At 49.4% G+C, this 20,700-nt stretch overlaps 1 protein-coding gene across 12 annotated transcripts in view; it reads left to right on the plus strand.

Annotated features, from left to right (window-relative positions):
- Positions 1-10,619: 10,619 nt before the first annotated feature.
- Positions 10,620-20,700, plus strand: part of ZNF532 (zinc finger protein 532) — a 36,050-nt gene continuing 25,969 nt past the window's right edge. Inside the window, exons 1-4 of one of the 12 annotated variants that reach the window (XM_068424403.1) lie at positions 10,620-10,695; positions 11,391-11,551; positions 12,557-12,727; positions 13,199-13,308. The gene's annotated coding sequence lies outside the window, so the exon portion shown is untranslated. The other 11 variants (XM_068424402.1, XM_068424405.1, XM_068424401.1 and 8 more) reach the window with 11 other exon arrangements.

Consider the following 20,700-nt stretch of genomic DNA (forward strand, 5'->3'; position numbering starts at 1 on the left):
TCCCAGGCCGTCCCGAGGCAGGCAGGGAGCTCACGGACGGTTTGCTTGTCTTTGCAGGCGCTCCCCGGCACGGGAAGGGCTCCGGGGCAGCGGGGCCGGCTGTGAGCGGGCGTCTCCTGGCACGGTGTGACCCCACGGCGGGCAGTCGGGGAGCGTCACGGCGGGTCAGCGCGGGGAGTCCTGCTGGGGAGCTCCGGCGCACACAGGTCAGTGCTCAGGCGCAGCGTGGTCTGATGGTCCATGATCTGTCAGCCTGGGAGGGGCTGGTCAGCCTCGGAGGAGCTCTGAGGTGGGTGAGCTGTAACTGGGTTTGATCGTGGTAAAGACCATCCCACAGCTGCAGAGGGTGGAGAGAGACCTGTGGCAGTAGCATCTGTGGAGGAAAGCTCTACCGTTCTGAGCCCTGTCTGAAAGGGAATGCTGATGGAAAAGCACTTTCTTACTGTGTCACTGCCTTTAGGAACTGCTTTAACTGTTCCAATCATCGCTGTTAAGGGCGAAATATTCTGGCTCTTAAGGACAACCTGCAAGAAGCATCCATTTCCTTTGGCCCGTAGCCAGTAAAGCACTTTAAAAGTTCAGCGTGCATAAATTAAGCCAACATTTAAATCCCAGTGAAATCAGTGGGAATAAAACACATGACTGAGCCTCGGCATTTGTTAAATCTCTCTGGCTGGTGATGCCCTTTCTGAACTGAAGCCTGGGGGTTTTGTTCCCTGAAGTGCGATTGTTTGGGGATAATACTTACTTTTTGCTTGAAGTATCTGCTAGGCAAAGTTACTTATGTGTTTGTTACTTGGCTTTGGATGTTGAACAGGTTTGGGAAGAAGGTTTTAAGGTGATCCAAATAAGCTCAGGCTCCTCTAAAAAAGGAAGCGTCCGTGTGCCTCAGAAGGGCCAATGCGCTCCGTCGTTTTCCCCTCCCCGCTCTGCAGTGAGGTGAGTTAAATGCGAGGAGCTGCTGTTAATGCAGCGTTAAACTCTGAGAGTGAGCCTAGTTCTAGGGACAGAGGAGCACGAGAGGCTTATAAAGAAAGAGCTCTCCGAAAGTAAAGGTTTGGGATTCACTTGGTCTTTGATTTGGCGTTTTGAATTTCACGCCCATGGCCTTTGCTGACCACGCTGGCCGTGCTCTGCGCTGATCCGTAGAAGACAGTGCTGGGGTTTAACCCGGCACCAGCTGCCACTGGCCATGGGTAAGCATCCTCCTGGGGTTTCTGTGTCGTGGCAGTAAGGAGTAAGAACACCTCCATGTTATGGAAATCAGGCAGCTATTTAGTTTCTGAAGTGCCACTGCTGCAATTTAGTCATACCAGGCTTATTTTAAGAGCTAACAAGACAAAGTGCTGTCTCCCATCCTTTTTTGTTGCCACGCACAGAGAGCATGAGACCAGGATCCGTGTGGGTGTGTGTTACCACGGTGACCAGCCTCCGCACCTGCATCTGCAGCGGATGCAGGAGGAAGCCACTGGGCCTTCCCCATCCGTTCTGTGGACAGAATCGCTTCAGTTATCTGCCAGCCCCCTGCTTTCTTTTTTCGAAGTCAATTGAAATTAATATGAAAAGTCTTCGACCTGTTACACAAGTGACTTTGCTACACCGAGCCACACAAGGTCAGGCAGCTCTCAGATGTGTCTCCTGGGCTCTCTTATGACTTAACGTGGTGGTTGGGATTCATGTCACCTCTCCAAAGGTGAGGCAGCTCTACCTCCTGACATCCTATAAGAGGCTGCGTGCTGGGCACGCACAGGTTACCCCGTGGAGGTCGGCGCCTCTCTCCTGTCGATCGCTGTCAGGCAGCCGAGAGACCTGGAGCAGCCTCTCTGTAGGCTCCACAGAGCTGACCCTGCTCAGGTGATTCCCCTCTGAATGTGCTGGGTTTCAGTGCTGCAGGTATTTAAAGTTCACATTCTGCCTTCCTCGTGCCTGTCAGCTTTTCTCCCTCCTCTTCCCTCTGTTGAACGCCAGCAGTACCCGTGACACCTGCCTCACGGGACCGGCTGGGGATCGGGACGGAAATTCTTAAGATCTGCTTTGAGATTGTCAGAATGTACCAAATTTGATATTTTTTTGTCTGTAAGCAGCATTACAGTCTTTCAAGGAAGTAGAGAGTAGCTATGAAATGCTGGTTTGCTGATTCTCAAAGTTTGTAGGTTTTGCTTTATGCCTTAGTGATGCAGAGAACTGCTGCAGGCTCTTTCAGTGCTGCAGCTGCAAAGAGAACATTTTCTTTGAAACACCCATTAGATGATCAGCTCTGCTTTTAGTGGAAGTAATGGGCTCATTTTAATCAGAAAATAGCTGTGCTTCAGGCCAAGCCATTTGTGTGTCCTCGCAGGTACAGCGATGCAGCTGTTTGCCCACGGCGCTGTAATCGCAGGAATGATTCGCTGGCTCAGGGTGGAGGTGAAGGTTAAATGGGTTTTGCAGCACCTAAATCGGAGGCAGGACCATTACACCCCACAGCGGGAGAGTCCCTGCTGATCTCTGCCGTGCTGCCCTCACTGGTTCCTCAGCTGGATTTCTTGGGGTTTCAAGAAATTCAAACTTACAATTGTTCGTGAGGTTATTCATTCTCTGGGATGCAAAAAGATACTTCTAGAGTGCAAACTCTACTTAGCACACAGCAGTTTTTATTTCAGTTCTCATGTGAGAAAGTTATTACTATTAAAACGCTCCCTGAAGCAATACCAATAAATGGGTGAGATTCAGACTGTATTACTGAGGTTGAGTGGTTGCTTTGCTGGTTCTGAAGTTATTTATGATGAAGACAAGAGCTAGTATGAAAAAAAAACATTTCGCAAGAAGCTTTTCTATCAAAAAGACGTTTCTGCCTACAGCTATCTCCTGCCAAAAACCATATTGCTTGTGATGAAAAATTGTCATTAATATCTTCAACCCAAAAGCAGATTTCTGGAAAGGCAGAGAGTAGTTCAGGTGGAACAGAAAGTCTGATCCCAGTTCTCCGAGGAGGCTGGTGCAGCTGGGGCCCGCGGAGCTGCCCCCCGGGGTGGTGCTGGCCAACGAGTTGTGTTCGTGTGCTGGATTTAGCCCAGTGCCCAGGAGACCTGGGCTGTAGGAGGGACTTGAACGCGCGTCTGACTTGCTTACTGCTGCGTTCAGTAACGATGCTGTGCTCCGTGGTGTCCCCTCTCTCTGTCTGGGGATGTCAAGGACACGATGCCTTTGTTCCCCTCGTAACAAAGCGTTTGAAACTGCGGCACTTTGCAACGCCAGCTCCTGCTCCCTGCTCTGCAGTGGCCACAGCTCTGCTCTCTCCTGCAGCTCCCGTGGCAGGGGCAGGGAAGTGGTGGCTTTTTGGAGAGCTGCTCACTTCTGCATCGCGGGTTCGTGTTGCCCTGAGTCACCTGAAGCGGCTGTTCGTGCCAGCAGACCTGTTCCTGCAGCACAGAGCCCGCAGGCAGCGTTCTGGCAGGCTGAAATAGAGAACAGCAGCCAAAGGCATCTGCCCCCCTCCCGCAGCCCTGCTGGGCTCAGGGACCAGAGACACGGCCAGAAAGTGGCCAGCACGAGGCAACGCTGCTGCAACCACTCTGCAGAGAAATTAACCTGGACTGTTTTGGTTTTGCCTGGATAAAAACCAGATCTGTTATCTGAAGGTTCCCAAGAGAAATAACTGCCCTTTCTCAACTAATTCTATTTAAAGTCATTGTCCTTCTAGACTCATCAGTTACAATTTTCTTACTGCTATTGTCTTGGTGCTAGTCAATAGTTATAGTAAAGTTAATACATAATAATAGCTGTCTTGAGAATGATATTAGTAATATTTTTGCATCTGCAAGTGATCCTGAGTCATCAGTGACAGCAGCTTCTCAAATTAGCAGATGGTGGCCCCGTAAGAAAACATGTTTTCATGCCTCACCCCTCAATTTATTCCCAGAGTGAACAAAGATAACTCGGTAGTAGCATCTGTTGATGTAATATTTCCTGTTAAACCCCATCTGCCTGCCCCATCTGAAGATGTGCAAACTATGGTGTATATAAGGTACAAAAGGTGTCATTAGAATTTTGATGTATCGCAAACTGGAGTTGGTTTTAGTTATGTAAGACGGGCATTTTGGACAGCTCTGAGAAGCAGCAGTGAAGAACGTGGTGAGCAGAGAGGTGGTGCTCAGCAGTTGACGTTGCTGCCCAGAGGATTACTTGTGTGCACGTGGTGCAGGATGTAGTTTTGCCTTAGCCGAAGCCGAGCCACTTCTTGCGTGCTGGGCTCGTTTAACGGTCCGTGGTGCCCCCGCGCAGGGCGGTGCAGGAAGGCTTCCAGCGTGGGTCAGTGCAGCTCCCTGCCCGCAGAGCTGCTGTGGCGGCCCTTGAGCCAGGCAGTACCGTAGGTGACGTGACGCGCAGCGCTGTCCCAGCAAGGCGTCGTGTCCCGGCCCTGCGTTTGGTCCAGCTCTGTCCCTCTGCTCGCAGCGCTGCGCGAACGCAGGTGAGCACACGGCACTCGAATAGCTGCTGATGGCTCCATCTGCAGAGGCTGATGGCTCATCCGTTACGCAGCGGGAGCCTCGTCAGATACGGGATGATGAATAATTCAGAAATAATCCTCGTACACTTGAATAAATATCAGGAGAAGGAAAGAACAAACCCCCTGCATAAGGCACGTTAAGGGAACAAACCAGACATTTCTCAATGTCCCGGGCTGATGAGCTTTCTTATTCTGGATGTTAATCACGCAGGTGGCTCACGCTGGAAGAGAAAGCTGACAGAGGGGGTTCTGCCCAGCAGCTGGAAGGTGTTGGTGAGCAGAAAAGACCATAGTGCTCCTGGGAAAGCCCGTTAGCCTTACACTCTGCAATACGCATGTGGTCCTGTTGTGCCACGTGCTGGTCACACAGGCGGAGGGTTGAGTTTGTGAGGTGATGGCTGGAAAACCCAGGTCCAGGTCTGGCCTTCTGCAGCGCTCCTCGGTGCTGCTGGGCTTTGATCAGGTGCGTGCTGCTCCTCACGCAGCCCCTGCCCGCACACCCACACACCTTCCACCGGAGCGTTTGACCCTGAAACTACTTATTTTGCTGGAGTAGCTGGTGAGGTGCGTTCGCAATACTGACCCACCAGGGTATCGGTCAGTGGGGCCTCCGTGTGGCTGGTGATCAGAGGGCTGGGGCAGCTCTGCTGTGGAGAAAGGCTGAGGGAGCTGGGGTTGTGCAGCCTGGAGAAGAGAAGGCTCCAGGGAGACCTGATAGCGGCCTTTTGGTATATAACGGGGGCTTGTAAGAAAGATGGAGAGAGACTGTTTACTAGGGCCTGTAGTGACAGGACAAGGGACGATGGTTTTAAACTGAAGGAGGGCAGGTTTAGATTGGACATAAGGAGGAAATGTTTTACAGTGTGAGTGGTGAGACCCTGGCCCAGGTTGCCCAGAGAAGCTGTGGCTGCCCCCTCCCTGGCAGTGTTCAAGGCCAGGTTGGATGGGGCTGGGAGCAACCTGGTCTGGTGGAAGGTGTCCCTGCCTGTGGCAGGGGGGCTGGACCAGATGACCTTTGAAGGTCTGGAGGTGTGCACAAAGCACAGATAATGCAAGCCAGGGTGCCAGCAAAGTCACATCCTTCATGATGGGCTTACACAAGGGGCTACGGAGTGGTATGAGAGAAGCTGGAGCAAGGGCTGCTCCCAGCAGAGCCTGTGGCTTCACTCATCTCCATTTTAGATTCTCCCAGACTGGTACTCTGGTGCCAAAGAAATGCTTTTCCAAGCTTTGACAATCATCAAATCATCACAAGTTTTCCTACTTCATTTTCCTACTTCATGTCTAGCAATGCTTGGGCTTAAAGGCATCCTTTTGCCAGCAGCTGTAAACCTGTGACCGTTCTTTCCAGAGACACAGGGCACAACCCTCTGCCGTGGACACCAGTTCCACCTCTTGGCAGCCTGAGAATGACTAGCCAGCCAGTGTTGCGGGCACGTGGCCTGCGTACCGGCGCTGGTATATGTGCATATTTTGAGCAAACCCCTTTCTTTCTGACTGAGAATGTGCTGGGGACCTCGCACACAGTGCGTCGGTAGGTGTGAGCGTGCCGAGTGCGCGTGCTCTCCCTCTGGCTCTTGTCTGATCCGAGCAAGCTCTGCGTCCCCCTCAGGTCCAGAAGCGGGTTGCACAAGCTGTCTGTGATGACAGAAGGCCTGACTGCTGGCCGGGGTCCATGTCCAGCACCGATACAGCCCGGGTATTCCATTCAAAGTCATCCGAGATTTTAATTTTTACCTGACCTCAGTAGTACTTAAGATGTATTTTGAGTCTGGTTATAGATTTCTGCCTACCAAAGTCCTTCATCTTATCTCTCACGAGATCCCTTTCTTTAATAAATCTCATCTTTCTAAAAGCAATCCTAGACCTTTTAGTCCAAAATATAATAGCAGACTTATTTTAATAACCAGGGAAGGAAATTGATTTTTTTTTTTTTCCCAAGAAAATACCTAGAGAATAGTAATAGCAGCATCTGAAAAGGGGAAGTGTAGTTGTAAGCTGTTTTTTTTAATACTGAATGTTTAAATATAGTGGTTAAAGAAAAGTACCGCTGCATTCTAAACAGTGATAAAAAGAAAAATGTAAGTGTTCTAAAACAAGAAATGCAGGCTCCTGCTCTGCTCTTGTGGATAATATGATACAGGAAATTTCAAGGTGAAAACCTAAAAAAGCAACTGAAGTAACATATAGTATTAAGTTGTTGCCAAAAGTCGTAAAGCTATTAGTCTAAAAAAAGAAATTTAGGATTGGAAATATGGAATCTGTATTTTACCCTTCTTGCTTAAGCTAAGGATGTTTCACTAGCCAGGAAGGAAACATTTTGTTATTGAGTAAAAACAACAAACAAAATTGGGAGAGGACAAAAAGGGCACAATTTATTCTGACATTAAAAGATCAAATGTAAATTTACCTTATTGTGTCAATCCACCTGCAAAATCATCTTTGGCCCAGCACATTTTAAATGTGTAAAAGCTCTATTTGTAGCTATTTATATTTGATACAGTTGAAACTGATTCCTATAGAGAAAGTGTGGGATGAATATACCACGTTTTAGAGCTGGGATTTCAAGAGCCTTAAAATCCTTAAGAAGTTAAATAATGAAGAAGTTATTATTGCACACAAGTTCAGCATTCCCTGCAGCATCAAAGGGAAAGTGTTCTGAATCGGCAGCACTCCTGGCTGACTGCTGAGAAGCAGCAGCGGGCTGTACTGGAGGTCTTTCTGCAGGAAAGAGAAAAGGTGGGGTTAAAGATTCACCAGTCCTGGGGAATGAGGTATGTGGTGCACACCCGAGAGCAAAGGTCTCTGCTCCGTCAGCGCAGCGGCCAGGCGATCCCGTCTGGAGGCGAAGTGGGAGGAATACGCTGGTGGTTTCATTTGTCTTGACTGAGGCCCTCCACCGAGGACGGCAGTGCCAGAGGCTTTGCTCCCGCCGCTGCGAAGCCACGGAGAAAACACACCATCTTACCAAAGAGCGAGTTCTTCCGCCACTGGCTCTAGGGGTTACACGGCAGAGCGGCTGTGGGGAGTGAACGGCACCTCCATTTCGGACACTCGTCACCTGTACAGAGGAGCGAGTCCTGGTCTGATCTGGGTTGTCAGCTCTGTGCCGCCAGCAGCCACCTGCAGCCAGGGCACCTCGCTGCTGAGGGCACCTTCCTTCCCGAGCCACCCTCGGGGTCTTCTCCTTCCCCGCCCCAGAGAGGGGCCATGGCACAGCGCTCCTAGCCGGCTGCAATAGGGTAAGGAAGTACTTTCAGATGGAAGCTTCAGGGGTGCAGGTTCAGGAGCTGCGGGGAACCCAAACTCTCCTGCTTGACTACATAAGTTACGTCCCTGTACAGCCCCAGCTGCTGAGACAGGGTACGGCGAGGGACTCCAGTTCCCCCCTCTGGAAATGCTGGAGTAACCCACAACCACCCGCTGCCTCCCCAGCAGCGAACCGAAACAGCTTCACCTGCAGTCACTACGCTCTTGGCGTGACTTAAGGCCTAAATCTCAGATCTAAGATGTCAGGTCAACGTGCTAAAGAACCTACGGAAGCCTCTCGAAGCAGAAGTGACACTGTAGGGACACTTGCATTGCAACTGCTGTTATTTTGTGTGTTTGAACTAAAAGGCCATTGGAGAAGAGCTGTTGGCCTGGCACCACTTGTAAACGATACTTTAAATTCTCCTCATTTTATCTTTTGAAAGTCAGATACTAAGGGTGACAGACTTTTTCTGCCATGGAGCTGTCAAGGACACCTGGCTGGAAGGGAAACAAGTAAATCTATCTGACAGACTCCATGGACAAGGACCTTTAGGCCGTGTATAAACTGTGAAATCAATTAACATTTCAGATATTAATACAAAAGTAGTAGTAGCAGCTGCCATCTTCTTTATACTATTACGCAAGCCAACCACAGAACTCCAATGTCAGAAAACAGACTGTAGTTTTCAATTTTTTTAACAGATCAGTTTACTAGCTAATTGGGAAGAAATAGGGTGTTACAAACATTACGGCCTGATTCTACAGGTCACTTGCAGGATGAGCCCTAGGCTTGTGCAAGCTGAATTTTACGGCCTTTCTGGAACATTAAAACTAGTGCAGAACACAAATCCATTTATTTTTTACATAAATTACCAAATCAATTTATTATATTCAAATCCTGTAAACTTGTCAGACTCACGGATTGCCACAGTCGGCAGCGGGGCAGTTTGCTGTTTGGGTTAACTGGAACACGCTGGGATTTGTCTGTGGTGGAGCTCCGGGTGCTGGGGGGCGAGCAGCCGGGCTGTGAGCCGGCCCGGTCGGCACCCGTGAGCACAGCTGCTGCTGGGGCCGCCTCCCACGAGGAGCTGTGGTGACAGTCACGCAGGAGCCCTTGTGACTTCGCTGCCTTCCCAACAGGCTGCTGAGAGATGTTAATAAAACATCGTTATTTCAACCAGAATATGTAGTTGTTGTCTGTGGAGTCTGTAAAAAAATGAGTTTATAGCATAAACTTGAGATGGGTGATACATATTTAAAGCCATTAACGTGATGCAATAAAGTGGATCCACATGCAAAACTTTTCTAGAAACCATGCTGCACACTTGTAAAATACACTGCCCGTGGCAGGAAGGCAGGAAACTCCCACTGCAGTTTGTGACAGTGACAGTAACCAAGGTTGCTTCGCAGCAAACAAAAGGCTATTACCAACTGCAGCTTGGCACAGGAGGCAATAGCCAAAAACGCTCAAGTACCTCCAGGAAGGACCAAGTAACTCCATGTTAATCTCTTTTTGTGAGGTACGGTAGCATCAATACAGGACAAAGTTCTAGGCCATGATGTTTTTAAGCATTACAGCGTGTTAACGACAGCGCACGTCACTGGAGTGTGTGGTGGGGAAGGTGACAGCCAGCACGGCCTGTGATCCTGCTGCCGCCCAGGCCACGAGGGCTGGCCACGACCCTCACCACCACCCAGGCCACGAGGGCTGGCCACGGCCCTCACCACCAACCTGGCCACGAGGGCTGGCCACGGTCCCGCTGCCACCCAGGCCACGAGGGCTGGCTATGACCCTCACCACCACCCAGGCCACAAGGGCTGGCCATGGTCCTGCTGCCACCCAGGCCACGAGGGCTGGCCACGACCCTCGCCGCCACCCAGGCCACGAGGGCTGGCCACGACCCTCGCCACTGCCCAGGCCACGAGGGCTGGCCACGGTCCTGCTGCCACCCAGGCCACGAGGGCTGGCCACGACCCTCGCCACTGTCACGCCGCCCCCCAGGCCACAAGGGCTGGCTGTGACCCTCGCCGCTGCCATGCCATCGCACCTGCGCCAGCAGCGTGAACAGAGGCCTGACCCCTCAGCTTCCAGGGGAGCCGCACTGCAGGGCCACGCTCCTGAAGCGAATGAAACGTCTGCGCTGACAAGGTCTCATTTCCCCTGTCTGTTGTGGCTTGGCCCCAGAACACCGGTAACGGGGCCCCGCGGGAGGCGCCCCCGCCGCCGGGCAACAGGCCAGCCCTCGCGGCTCCGGGGCTCGGCCCCGATGTGGGGGGAGGCCTGACGTGCTCGGGGAGAGCGAGACCCCTCCACAGCCGGGGAGGCCCTTCCACAGCCGGGGAGAGCGTGGCAGCGCGGCCTGGCCCGGCCCGGCGGGCCCCGAGGCGCAGGGCGTGCAGCTCCGGGCGGGCCGGGCAGGGCCTCCCGCGGGGCCGGGCCGGCGGTGGTGTCGTGGCGGGCCTGCCCCGTCCCCGCCGGCCGGGCCGCGGTGCAGAGCCGGGGCAGGGCTGGGAACCGGCCCGCCGGCGCTGCCCTGCCCGAGCGCCCGCCGGCGCCGCTCGCTGCCTCTCGGGGCGGGACTCCCTGCCCGCCCGGGCTCGGCGGGCGGCGGAGCGGGGAACCCCCCCGGGCTGCGGGAGGCCGCGACCTGCCCGGCCGCGGCCCCGGCGCCTGCCCGCCGAGCGCTCGCAGGCAGCGCAGCCCTCCCCGCCCCCGGCACACTCCAGGGAGCCGTTTCACACGGAATCACACGGGAGCGTCTCCCCCATCTGTGCAAGCCGAGGCACCCCCACCCCCACCGTCTCCTCAGCCCCGGCAGAGCCGCCCTGCCATTATGTTCCACCATCTCCCAGCCAGGCCGCTCCGCAGGCGGCCGGGGCAGCGCGGACCTTAGCCGTGCCCGCCTGAGGCCGCCGGCCGGAGCAGCCGCGGCCGGGCCGCGGGCCCGCAGCAGGTGTGTTTGCATGGGGGAGCGGAGCTTGCATGCGGTGGGGATCGCCGTCCTGCCGGGCCGGCGCGCAGGCCCCGCCGCGCCGCGGGCAGGCTGCGGCGGAGCGGCCTGCCGGGCCTGCTCGGCGAGGGCGGCGGCTGCCGGAGCCCCGCGGCCCCTCGAGCACCGGGGCCGCCAGGGCCGGCGGCTCCGGGCCGGCTCGGCGCGGCGGGGGGATCGCTCGGACGTGGCCGTCCTCCCGCCTGCCCCTTCCCCCGCTCGGGCCGTCTCCCCGCCGCCCCCGGAGGGGCCGCGGCCTCCCCTCCCCAGGCGTCCCCTGCGCGTCGCGGGGGCCGTTCCCCCCGCCCGGGGCTCGCCGCCGGGCCGGGCTCGGCAGGGCCCGCTCGGGTAGGGCCGACCCCGGGCCGGGGAGCGAGCGGGCCCGGCGGGGGGGCGCGGGTGCCGCGCTGAGGGGAGGGGGCCGCGGTCCGACAGCGCGGTGCCCGCGGCGGCCCGCAGAGGCGGGAGCAGCGCGGCCGGGCTGAGGGAGGGCCCGCTGGAGCCGCCTGTGCGGAGGGGCCGGGGCTGAGGCGACGCGAGAACATGGTCGTTTTCCCCAGACTGGGGTGGGGATGAGGGATGTGGAGAAAGAGCCGGAGCTGAGCGCTCTCGGCAGGGGAAGGGGGGGCGAGGGTTGTGCCCGAGACCTCTGCTAACAGTTACAGGTGCAGCCCGGAGAGCAGAGGGGCCGGCTGGCGTAGCCCGGCGTGGCAGCTGGCTCGGAGGGAAGCCCTGCTGAGGAGCCATCTCACGGCAGAGCCCGCAGAGGATGGGGCCTGGCGCGTAGGCGGAGGTAGTTACTGGTTTTACCAGTGCAAGGGTGAGTAGCTGAAGAGGAGCGGGGTGAATAATGTCTCGATTTGGGGTGACTGTCAGCCGCGCCGGAGGAAGGCCCTGGGTGGCAGAGGAAGAAGGGGGAGCGGGCTAGGAGCACGGCTGGCAGGGGCCAAGGTGGGCGCACAGCCCGGCTCTGGAGGGGCCTCGGCAGCGCAGGGAGTCGTGACCCCGGCCAGGCATCGCCCCAGCGAGGGATGCGGGAGCCAGCAAAGGGCTGCAGCCAGCAGCCATCTTTGCGGGGTGGGAGCTGCGCAGAGCCGTGCCCTGGCCGCCCCGCAGCTGCGGGTGTGGGAAGGCGGGGGGGTGGTCAGGCGTGGGGCTGCAGCTTGCTGCTTTTCGGTGCCTCAAGGATAGCTGAATAGCAGAAAAAGAAAAAAAAATGAGCTCAGCAGCCAACTCGGTGCTGCTAGGAGGGGGCAAAGGAACTATTTTGCAGGCATCTCGCTGCTGCGGAAATGGATTTCTTGAGGGGAGGGAGGTGCGTGCGTGGGTAATCTTTGTAGTAACGCTGTGCAGAGAAGAGAAAATGCCATTTGAGCGGCCCCAGACGCAGCGAGGCGCGGGGAGGGCGGACGGGAGGAGACCTTGATGGGCCACCCCACGGCATGGGCATGAGGGGGCAGATGTGACGTTGGTCAGCAGCCACCCCTGTGCTGTGGGGAGCAGAGAGGGGGGAGCCACCCTTGGTTAGCGGGCTGTCTCCCAGTGCTGTGGCCGAGCCTGCCTGGTGCTGCAAGAGAGATCCTGTGAGGATTTTTATTGCGGTCTCTTTGTTAGCTACAGACAGGCACGCACACACTCACAGCTTTCAGCCAGGTTGTGGGAGGTAAGTGGGGGAGGAGAGGAAGGGAGCGTGTGGGGCGGCACTGGGGCGCACGGGGGCTGCGTGGGCCGGGCACGACGGGCGCAGGGGGACAGGGCTGCGGCCGGCCCCACCACCGCAGGAAAAAGAGCCCCTGCGATTTTCAGGGACTTGTTGGCAACTCAGCGAGGGTTGCCATAGCTTTTTATGTAGGGTGACCAGAACCGGCTGGAACTGGTTTGAGGCAGATCAGCTCCTGAACACAATGCAGTCACTGAGCTACTACAGTGGGATAGCTTCCTCCCTTCATGGCAGCCAAAAGCAGAGGAGCTTGCAGAAAGATACCATCCCAAAACAGTATGTGAATGCACACTTTAGACACACAGCACTGGTATGTGGCTAATGTAGTCATAAAGGATTCTGTATATAAATGTACATATTTGCAGTAACTGAGATTACTTTGGCTTTTCGTGCCTTTTTATGCTTAAGGAATGGGCAAGAGCTGAGATTTATGACCCTTATTAAAATATTTTTGCTTTGCAAGGGTGGGACACTGGTTATGCAGTCTATTTTAAAACTAAACTAAATAAAATTGATTGAATGATTTGTAATTGTAGTTATGCTTGTGACTGGAGAATGCTGCTTTGCATGCTGTTTTATTTACAGGGTGCTGTCTTGTGGTTTTCTTTAGGAGACGTTAAGGGGGGGGGTGCTGCGCCTTTCTGTAAGGCCAAAAGGAAACAATATTGTTGTAGAATTGTGCATAAAAGCACTGCAAAGATGCTGTAAGGCATACTCGTTTTCCCTTTTTTTTTTTCTTCCTTGTAGGCCTATTGATTGGGGCTGCCTTTAACCCTTTCATATTTGCAGAGGTAATGCATCTGTGGCAGTAACTGAGCATTGGCTAAAAAAATCTTTCAAAGGTCAAGGTTCACAAGGTGAGATGTGGTGTTTTGGGTATGAATATAACAATAGCATGAAGGTACGTGTATGTGAAAAGTAAATCTGGCTTCTGATTGCACACTTGGCACGTTAGTAAGGAGACAATTGTTTAAGTGTTACTAAATGCTATTAGCGTCCTCCAGTTTTAATAGGATTAAAGCTATTATTTGTAAAGGCGGACTGATATCTTAGCCAAATACAGTATTTTCATTGAAATATCGTACATCCAGATAAACGTTTTTTCACAATGTAGTGATAGGGAATAGGCCTCTGAGTGACAGTCATAAATTGTGCACCTCACGGCAGTGAACTGCTCTGTGTTGTATTACAGCATTACACATTCAGAATTTGCTGTCTAATTATTTAAAGGTTGCTTGTTTGGCCGTATCTGAGTAACCCGATACTTAATTCTGAATTAAGGTCCTCAGTGTTAAACATGTGCTTAATACAGCCTGCGTAGAAAGAAACATATAACGTAAATAGGATGGATGGTGTTTCTTAAACTGTTGTAACCCAGGGAGGATTTTGCAGCAGCCAAGTGGAAAGATGTATTTTAGAGGTTTGATGGAGCTCCAGTGGGTTATTAGTGGCATGAATTATAATATTGTGCAGTAATGAAATAAGAATAGGAAACCGGATGGGCAGTGCATCAGCTCCTGAGGGATGACTACTTTTAACTCAAAGCATTGGATAATGGATAGGATGTTTTTTTTCTCATCTGAAAAATAAATGTGTGCTTCGATTTGAGGTGGCATTTGTGTCTTGTAGTGAAAGCTGAAGGATTCAGAGAGAGGGAGAGGGGGAGAGCGAAGAAAGCAGTAATGAATATGGCAAAGGGAAGAACAAAGGCTGTTAGAGCTTGCACATTGGAACACTAAACATTTTGCCTTGGGCATTCTTTTGCTAGGACTCTTACTTCCTATGACAGGAAATCAGCAGCTCTAGAATCTTATCCAGTATGATTTTTTAAAAAATCTGACCAGTCCTGGCTGTGTTAGCTGGTTTGGCAATCTACAATCAAGATAAATATGGAGGCAAAACATTGAAAATGCCCTGTTCTAGTGTGAAATGAGGGTCTTTTCCTCTGTGCTCAGCAGAATAGACAGTCTAAAAAGCCTTGAGAGGTTGTGGATATTGGGTAAGTTGTGTGGTGGCTGATGATAGGCAGGGTGCCTGCATCAGAGAGTGACAGTACCAGGGAACCTTTTCATTTCTGACTGCAGGAGATTACGTAAGGTATTTAGATATTAACTGTAGAAAAGTGAAAATAGCATGGTAATGTTTAGCCTGAAGTTATGGTTTTGTGGGTTTTAATGCAGCTACGATGTGTTGTTTCTCAGGTTTGATAGGGCAGTAAATAGCTTGTGTGGTGGAGAAAAACGCCTAACAGATCACTGTGCTGATTTCTGTTCATATTTTTCATGATTTGGATGCAGAGGTTCTATATTTCACTATAGACATCTGTAGCAAAATTATGCCTGCAAACATGAATTCTTGTTGCATGATAGGAATAGTATCAATTGCTGCTGATGATGCATGTTCTTTTCCAAGTGTCAGCTAAAATTCATGTTACATGAGAGCACCTTGTAGATTTTTTTTTCTCTCTACCAGAATAGTAAGCAGTTTTAAAATTTTAAGTTCTTGAATTGTCACAAAGTTCAATGTATCTGTTTTGTTTGGCTTTTTGAACACAATCTGTACTATGAATTTTTATTTTTAGCAAAGGAGGTTTTCATTTTGCAGGGATTTTTGTAGGCTGTAAGATGAGAAATCTGAATAGATGCTGGAGCCCACAGTGTTCTTGGGGAGGTTTGGTTTTTTTTTTTTTTTAGTCTAATAATATTTGTAAATGCTTTTCACCAGGAGATTTTTATTTTGCACGTAGGCCAGGTTTCCAGCAGAAAATGCTGCTTAATGCTGGAGGGTTGGTCCTCTGTGTCAGCAGTCATGATCTCATTTTGCGTTGAGGCTTGTCCCAGGTATTTGGTCTTGAGAGTCAGGGTAATGATGTATCAAGTTCCAGGCCTCCTCTGGATGAATTAATGAACTTTAGTTTTTTTGGAAGTATGGACGTGTGTTAAAATATCAATGTGCATGCAGATTACTGGAATGTATGTTTAAAAAAACCCCAAACCTGACCCTAATGTCTTAGGGCCTGTTTGCACGTGTGGCACAGGCGGGCCCTGCCTGGCTTGGAGTGCTCTCGCCGGGATGGTCTGCAGCTGCTTCAGCTGGTTTTGAGCAAGAACTGCCATCCACTTAAAAAAAAGTACGTTAAAGGAAATTAGCAGGAACAAGCGCCATTTAGAATGTGATTCAAATTTGCATTAAATTGGGAATCTCAAAGTTCTGTTCGTTATTGTTTTACATCCGAATTATTCACATGTTACAGTCCCAGTCCATTTTGCGTATAGAAGTACAAAATTAAGCCATTTTTCTAATTCATTTTTAAATAGAGTGCAAAAAGAATGGTATGGGGATTTGCCTGCTTTTCATGAATTCACCTCCATTTTAGGAGACATTCAGGAAGTTGCTAGGCCCAAAACCGTGACTGGATCTGTTAATAAATACAGGTAGTTTTCAGTTGGCCAGCTGTAGATAGAGGTGGTCTGTTCAGCTCCCTGTGGTGTGGGAAAGGAGATACCTTGCCCGTGTGTTGAAATATCCCTATTCTTTTTGCCAGCCAAAGGCTGATAATAGTGAACTTGGAACCAGTTGCACGTGGTTCTCTTTAAACCGTGCTAGAGGTAGTTCAGTGGTGTGAGAAGAGGAAATGGACAGGCTTCAGAAGAGACCCCTTCTCTTTCCCTTCCTGTTTTCTCCTACCCAAAGAGAACTTGAGATACCCATTGTGGAAAAAAAAAAAAGTTAGTTCAAAAATGGAGGAGTTAGTTAGACTGCAAGATGAGGCTTCTAAGGAGTCATAAACTACAAGTAATTCTATTTTGGCTGTCAGAAAACCCCGTGGAAATTTGCTTAACAAAACAAAAATTCTCAAGAACTGTCTTTCCTTAACTATACCTATTGGAGGGGAAAAGGGAACAGATCAGATGAGAAGGATCCCATAATCAGGTGCAGGTTATAGTAGAAAAGAGGGCAAAGGCAGTTACCTCTGGTTTACAATCGGTTATAAGGATGGTGAGTTTTGAAAACGGCGGTAACACGCTGATGGTGGTAAAACAGCTCAGGCTCCTGTTGGGGGTGTCTCACCCGTGGGTTGACGTGGCTGGTAACGCATGATTGCGGAGCTCAGCTGAGCGATGAGCACAGACAGCACTTCGCCACACCTCACCGTGAGCGCTGAGCAGGAGACTCCTCTGCAGGGGGCTTGTATTCCCAAGGCTCAAAACCTGAATCCCTGAGCAATCCCAACTTCCATCTTCTGCCATCCCAAATGTAATTTGCTACCGTTGCTTTTCGTTCAAGAACAGATCTTGAAATTCTTCTGAAACTGTCAACGGCATTGAGTAAAAAAGAAAAGGCTGACATTTTAATAATTGAAATACTGGGCTAATACTTACCCTCCAAAGCTTTTCTGAGGGGGAAGAGGGAGGAAGAAAATGGGTAGAATGTTCTCGTAGGAAACCAGAAGTGCAAATTCACATTTCTCTTGCTCTTTGAGGCTTGTGCATGGAGACAAATTGGTTTTTCCTTTTTGGGTTTGTGGTGTTTTTTTTTAAAGGCAGATAGATACAGTGTATAATGTTGAAATATCAGATTGCTTGGGATAAATTTTAACTGTAAAACACCCCATACTTCAGAAAGATGTTTACTTAAGGACTGCCCTGACCTTATTGATACCGTGGATGGTAAATGGGACCTTTATTGTAAGAAATCAAAATGCTGCCTATTAGGAAAGTTCTGTTTCTGCAAGCAGGAGTCTGAGTTTGCCACAGTAACAAGGCATGGGACCTTTGATAAGCGAAGAGGAACCTCTATTTTCAGTGAATGTGATAGGCATTGCTGGTTGTGGTTAAAGTGGCCTCTTGCGTATCCTCCTTGCCTGCTGGGTATTTCAGACCACACCAAGTTGTGATTTGAGATGTGGTTCTCATTTCCTGCAGGAGGTTTGGTGGTTGAATTAGCATATTGCTTTTGTCTTTCTTTCAGACACTTAGTTTTCAAAGTAAATAATCAGAAGTGTTAGTCACAGTTACTAATATGTGTTGAATAACTAATGAGCTGCTCATAATCTGTGTATTAGGCAGATGTTTGCCTAATGTTAGGATATATATTACTGTAATTCTGATTGAATCACTTAAGTCTTCTTTACCTGATGATTTTTTTTGGCATAACAATACAGAAATTAAAAAAAAAAAGCTTTTGTGCTGGTTAGGCTGGTATTACTCCCTATGTAGGCACTTTGTTCCAGAATGAGCATGATGTTATTTAGGCATCGTTACTCGTGTCTGGAAGTGGGTGTAGCGTCAAATTCTTGTCCTGCTTGCTTCTTCGACTGTCAGTAGTTGTTTTGATGTAATTACCCAAGTGAGTGCTTCACTGGCATGTGTTATCAGATGGACTGGAGTAAAAAGGCTAACTGGGAAGTGTGAGACAATGGAACAGGCAAGGGGTATCTTCCTTTGGCTAAAACCTGTGCCATTTTCTTCGTGCTGTCAGTAGGAAGCACTTACTTCAGGAGATGCTTTTCCAAAGGAAGAAGAAGGTACAAAGTCACACGTAGATGCTTTGGACAAAGCGTGAACACAAACAAACCAATCTTGGTTTATCCTCCAGGACTTAATTCGTACCTTATGTTTCAGTAAGATACCGATACACACATAGGGGTGGACTTTGTCACCGAAGAAATTAATGGAAATCATGAAGTAAGTATATTCAGAATGAAATAAGTATATTCAGAGTCTTCAGTCTTCAGTTGTTAAGATTCACTGGTATCTTTGCAGAAGTCCTGTCACCCACATTCAAAAAATCCAGAACCCAGAAGCATCGCACCTGAAACTGATTTTCTTTCATAAATTTTCTCAAGTAATTCAAGCACCCTAAAGTCTGTGAGTCTTACGACAAAAGTGATAGGCTTTTCCTGGCATTCTGCTGGTAAAAATCAGCGGCCAGCCAGGTGGAGAGGCAGGAAATGGGACTAGTCCACGGGAAGGAAAAGCGATGTTGCAAAGATGTCATCTGAAAATGAAATAGTACTTTGGCCAGAGTCAATAGATCTAAGAACTGACTCTTTATATGAGTACCCACAAAATTAGGGGTGCTTAATTTATTGTGTCATCTATCCGTTGTTCTTCATAATATATGCCTCAAGTTAGCATTCCCCTGTTTTGAGGTGAATTTTGTTTCTATTGTTTGGAAACTAAAAATGAAAAAAAATCTATGTTGGACAAAGATGTTTGAGGAGGTGGGGGTCCTGCAGGTTGTTGCTTTAAAGACATTTTTGTTTATTTAGTCTGAGGAATTTATCCTTGAGTACACACCTTGGGGACTGTTTCTCAGTTCAGTTCTGAAGATCATCTTAATGGACCCCTCTGGTGCTAGGCTTTTACTCCTTTGTGTGTCTCTTTGGAGACACTGAGCTTTGCTCTCAGCACTTTAAAATCAGTTCTCAAAGAAATTCCAGTTCCTGGAAAATCACAATTTCCTGGGGAACCAGGTTCTTGCCTCATTTCCTGTTCTGAAGTATTTACAGGCATCGTCTTGGCTCAGAGAAGGAATAGACTAACAGCTTGTCTGGCAGCCAAGGTGTCAGTTGGTTTTGATCTTGGGGAAAAGGCGGAGCTTTGTACTTAAGGGAAGGAGTTACTGAAAGGTTTTCAGAGTTAAAAAGGGAGGAATGTGGCTTCAGAGTCCTGGTGGTAGTGGTGGAAGCATCATTTATATACTGAATCTTAAAATGGTATACTAGAGTAGAGAGGGAGAGGTGAATAAAATGCCCAGGATACAACTTTGTTTACTGGTTTATCAGGACTGGCCGTGTCTGTTGTCCCTTTTTGTTCGACTTAGATTACTTTAAAGGTTTGAAGAATGGGAAAGATTCTTCATGAGGGCAGCAGTAATTCCAGGTCCCCCGTGCAGCAGAAGCCATTCCATTCTCATGCTTGGGTAGAGCACGGGAGTTGTTCCTTCTGCATACACTGAGAGGCAGTGGCAGCTTTATGCGGTGTGCTGTCTGTGGATGAATTTATGATCCTAGCTCTGCAGACCTCTGAGTTCTTTTGAGGTGGTTTCCCATTTTGGAATTAGCCTGAGTTTCTCAGTAAAGGACAAATGTATCTGCTCTGCTACACAGTTGTGTAAGTGCGCCTTTACTTAATTCATTGCTATTGCTAAATGTTAATTAAACTCCAGTATATGTAATTAAAGGAAGTTTTAGACTGGGAAGACTTTCTAGTTCTTCTTGAGTTTATATAATAACTGTAAAAAGAAACTTATGGACAGATGTGCAATCAGAATGCAAATAATTAGTATCTCGAATCATGAAAAACTGTGTCAATTAAGGCTTGCTTTGTGTGGTTTTACATGGATTTGATATGCTTTGGTCTCTGGTATCTTTTCCATTTAATTCTTATTAAAATTACAAAGAAAGTTCTTATATTATGTGTGTATGTATTTTTTTATTTATTAGATAACTGCCTTTATTAGATAACGGCCTGTATTTTTTTATTTATTAGAAAACTGCCTTTTTTATTTATTAGATAAGTGCCTTTTGTGAACAAAAAGAATAGGATCTGGAAATGTTAGCCGTGAAGGGAAAGAAAACCCTAAAGATCTGGTGTTGGTTAGCCTAAAAAGGAGAAGATTGAAGGGAGATAATGGTCTTGCAGTAAAGTGCTGTTGCAGAGAGGATGGGTGAATAGAGCCACATGCAGTTCATTCAGATTGCATCAAGAAAGGTTCAGATTTTGCTTTAGGAAACATGTTCCAGTCATTCACAATTTTCACTGTTATAAATTCCGTTGGAGGTTGTAGAATCTCTCTTATGGGAGGTCTTTAAAGTACATGAGACACTTGTCAGGAGTAGTGTAATACAGGAGACCCTTCAGTAGGGTTGCTGAAAAAAAGCATTGTGAACACTGGGAGACACTTACTCCATAATTCTTCTAAAGCAATTTAATTTGTAGAAAACAGTGCAACAGTCTTAAACTGTTAGTAGAAACACATTTGTTACTATCTTCAAGAAGGCTCATCAGGATGGTAATGCAAATATCAAGGAAAAACTAGACTTAGGAGGAATTGCGAGTGCCTCACATTATTTTCATGAAAGTCTAGGTATCTTGCTTTGTGTGTAGTGTATGTGGGAGAGGGTAGGAGGAAGTGTAGGAGAGGGCACGGGAAGAAAGTCACTGAAGAGAAATTTGTGCCTAGAATGAAATGACTAGGTTACAGTCTGGGAAGTTGATGGATTACTGTAGCTCTCGGTGTAA

The sequence above is a fragment of the Nyctibius grandis genome, assembly GCF_013368605.1.
Source record: "Nyctibius grandis isolate bNycGra1 chromosome W unlocalized genomic scaffold, bNycGra1.pri SUPER_W_unloc_2, whole genome shotgun sequence".
Lineage (NCBI taxonomy): Eukaryota > Metazoa > Chordata > Aves > Nyctibiiformes > Nyctibiidae > Nyctibius > Nyctibius grandis.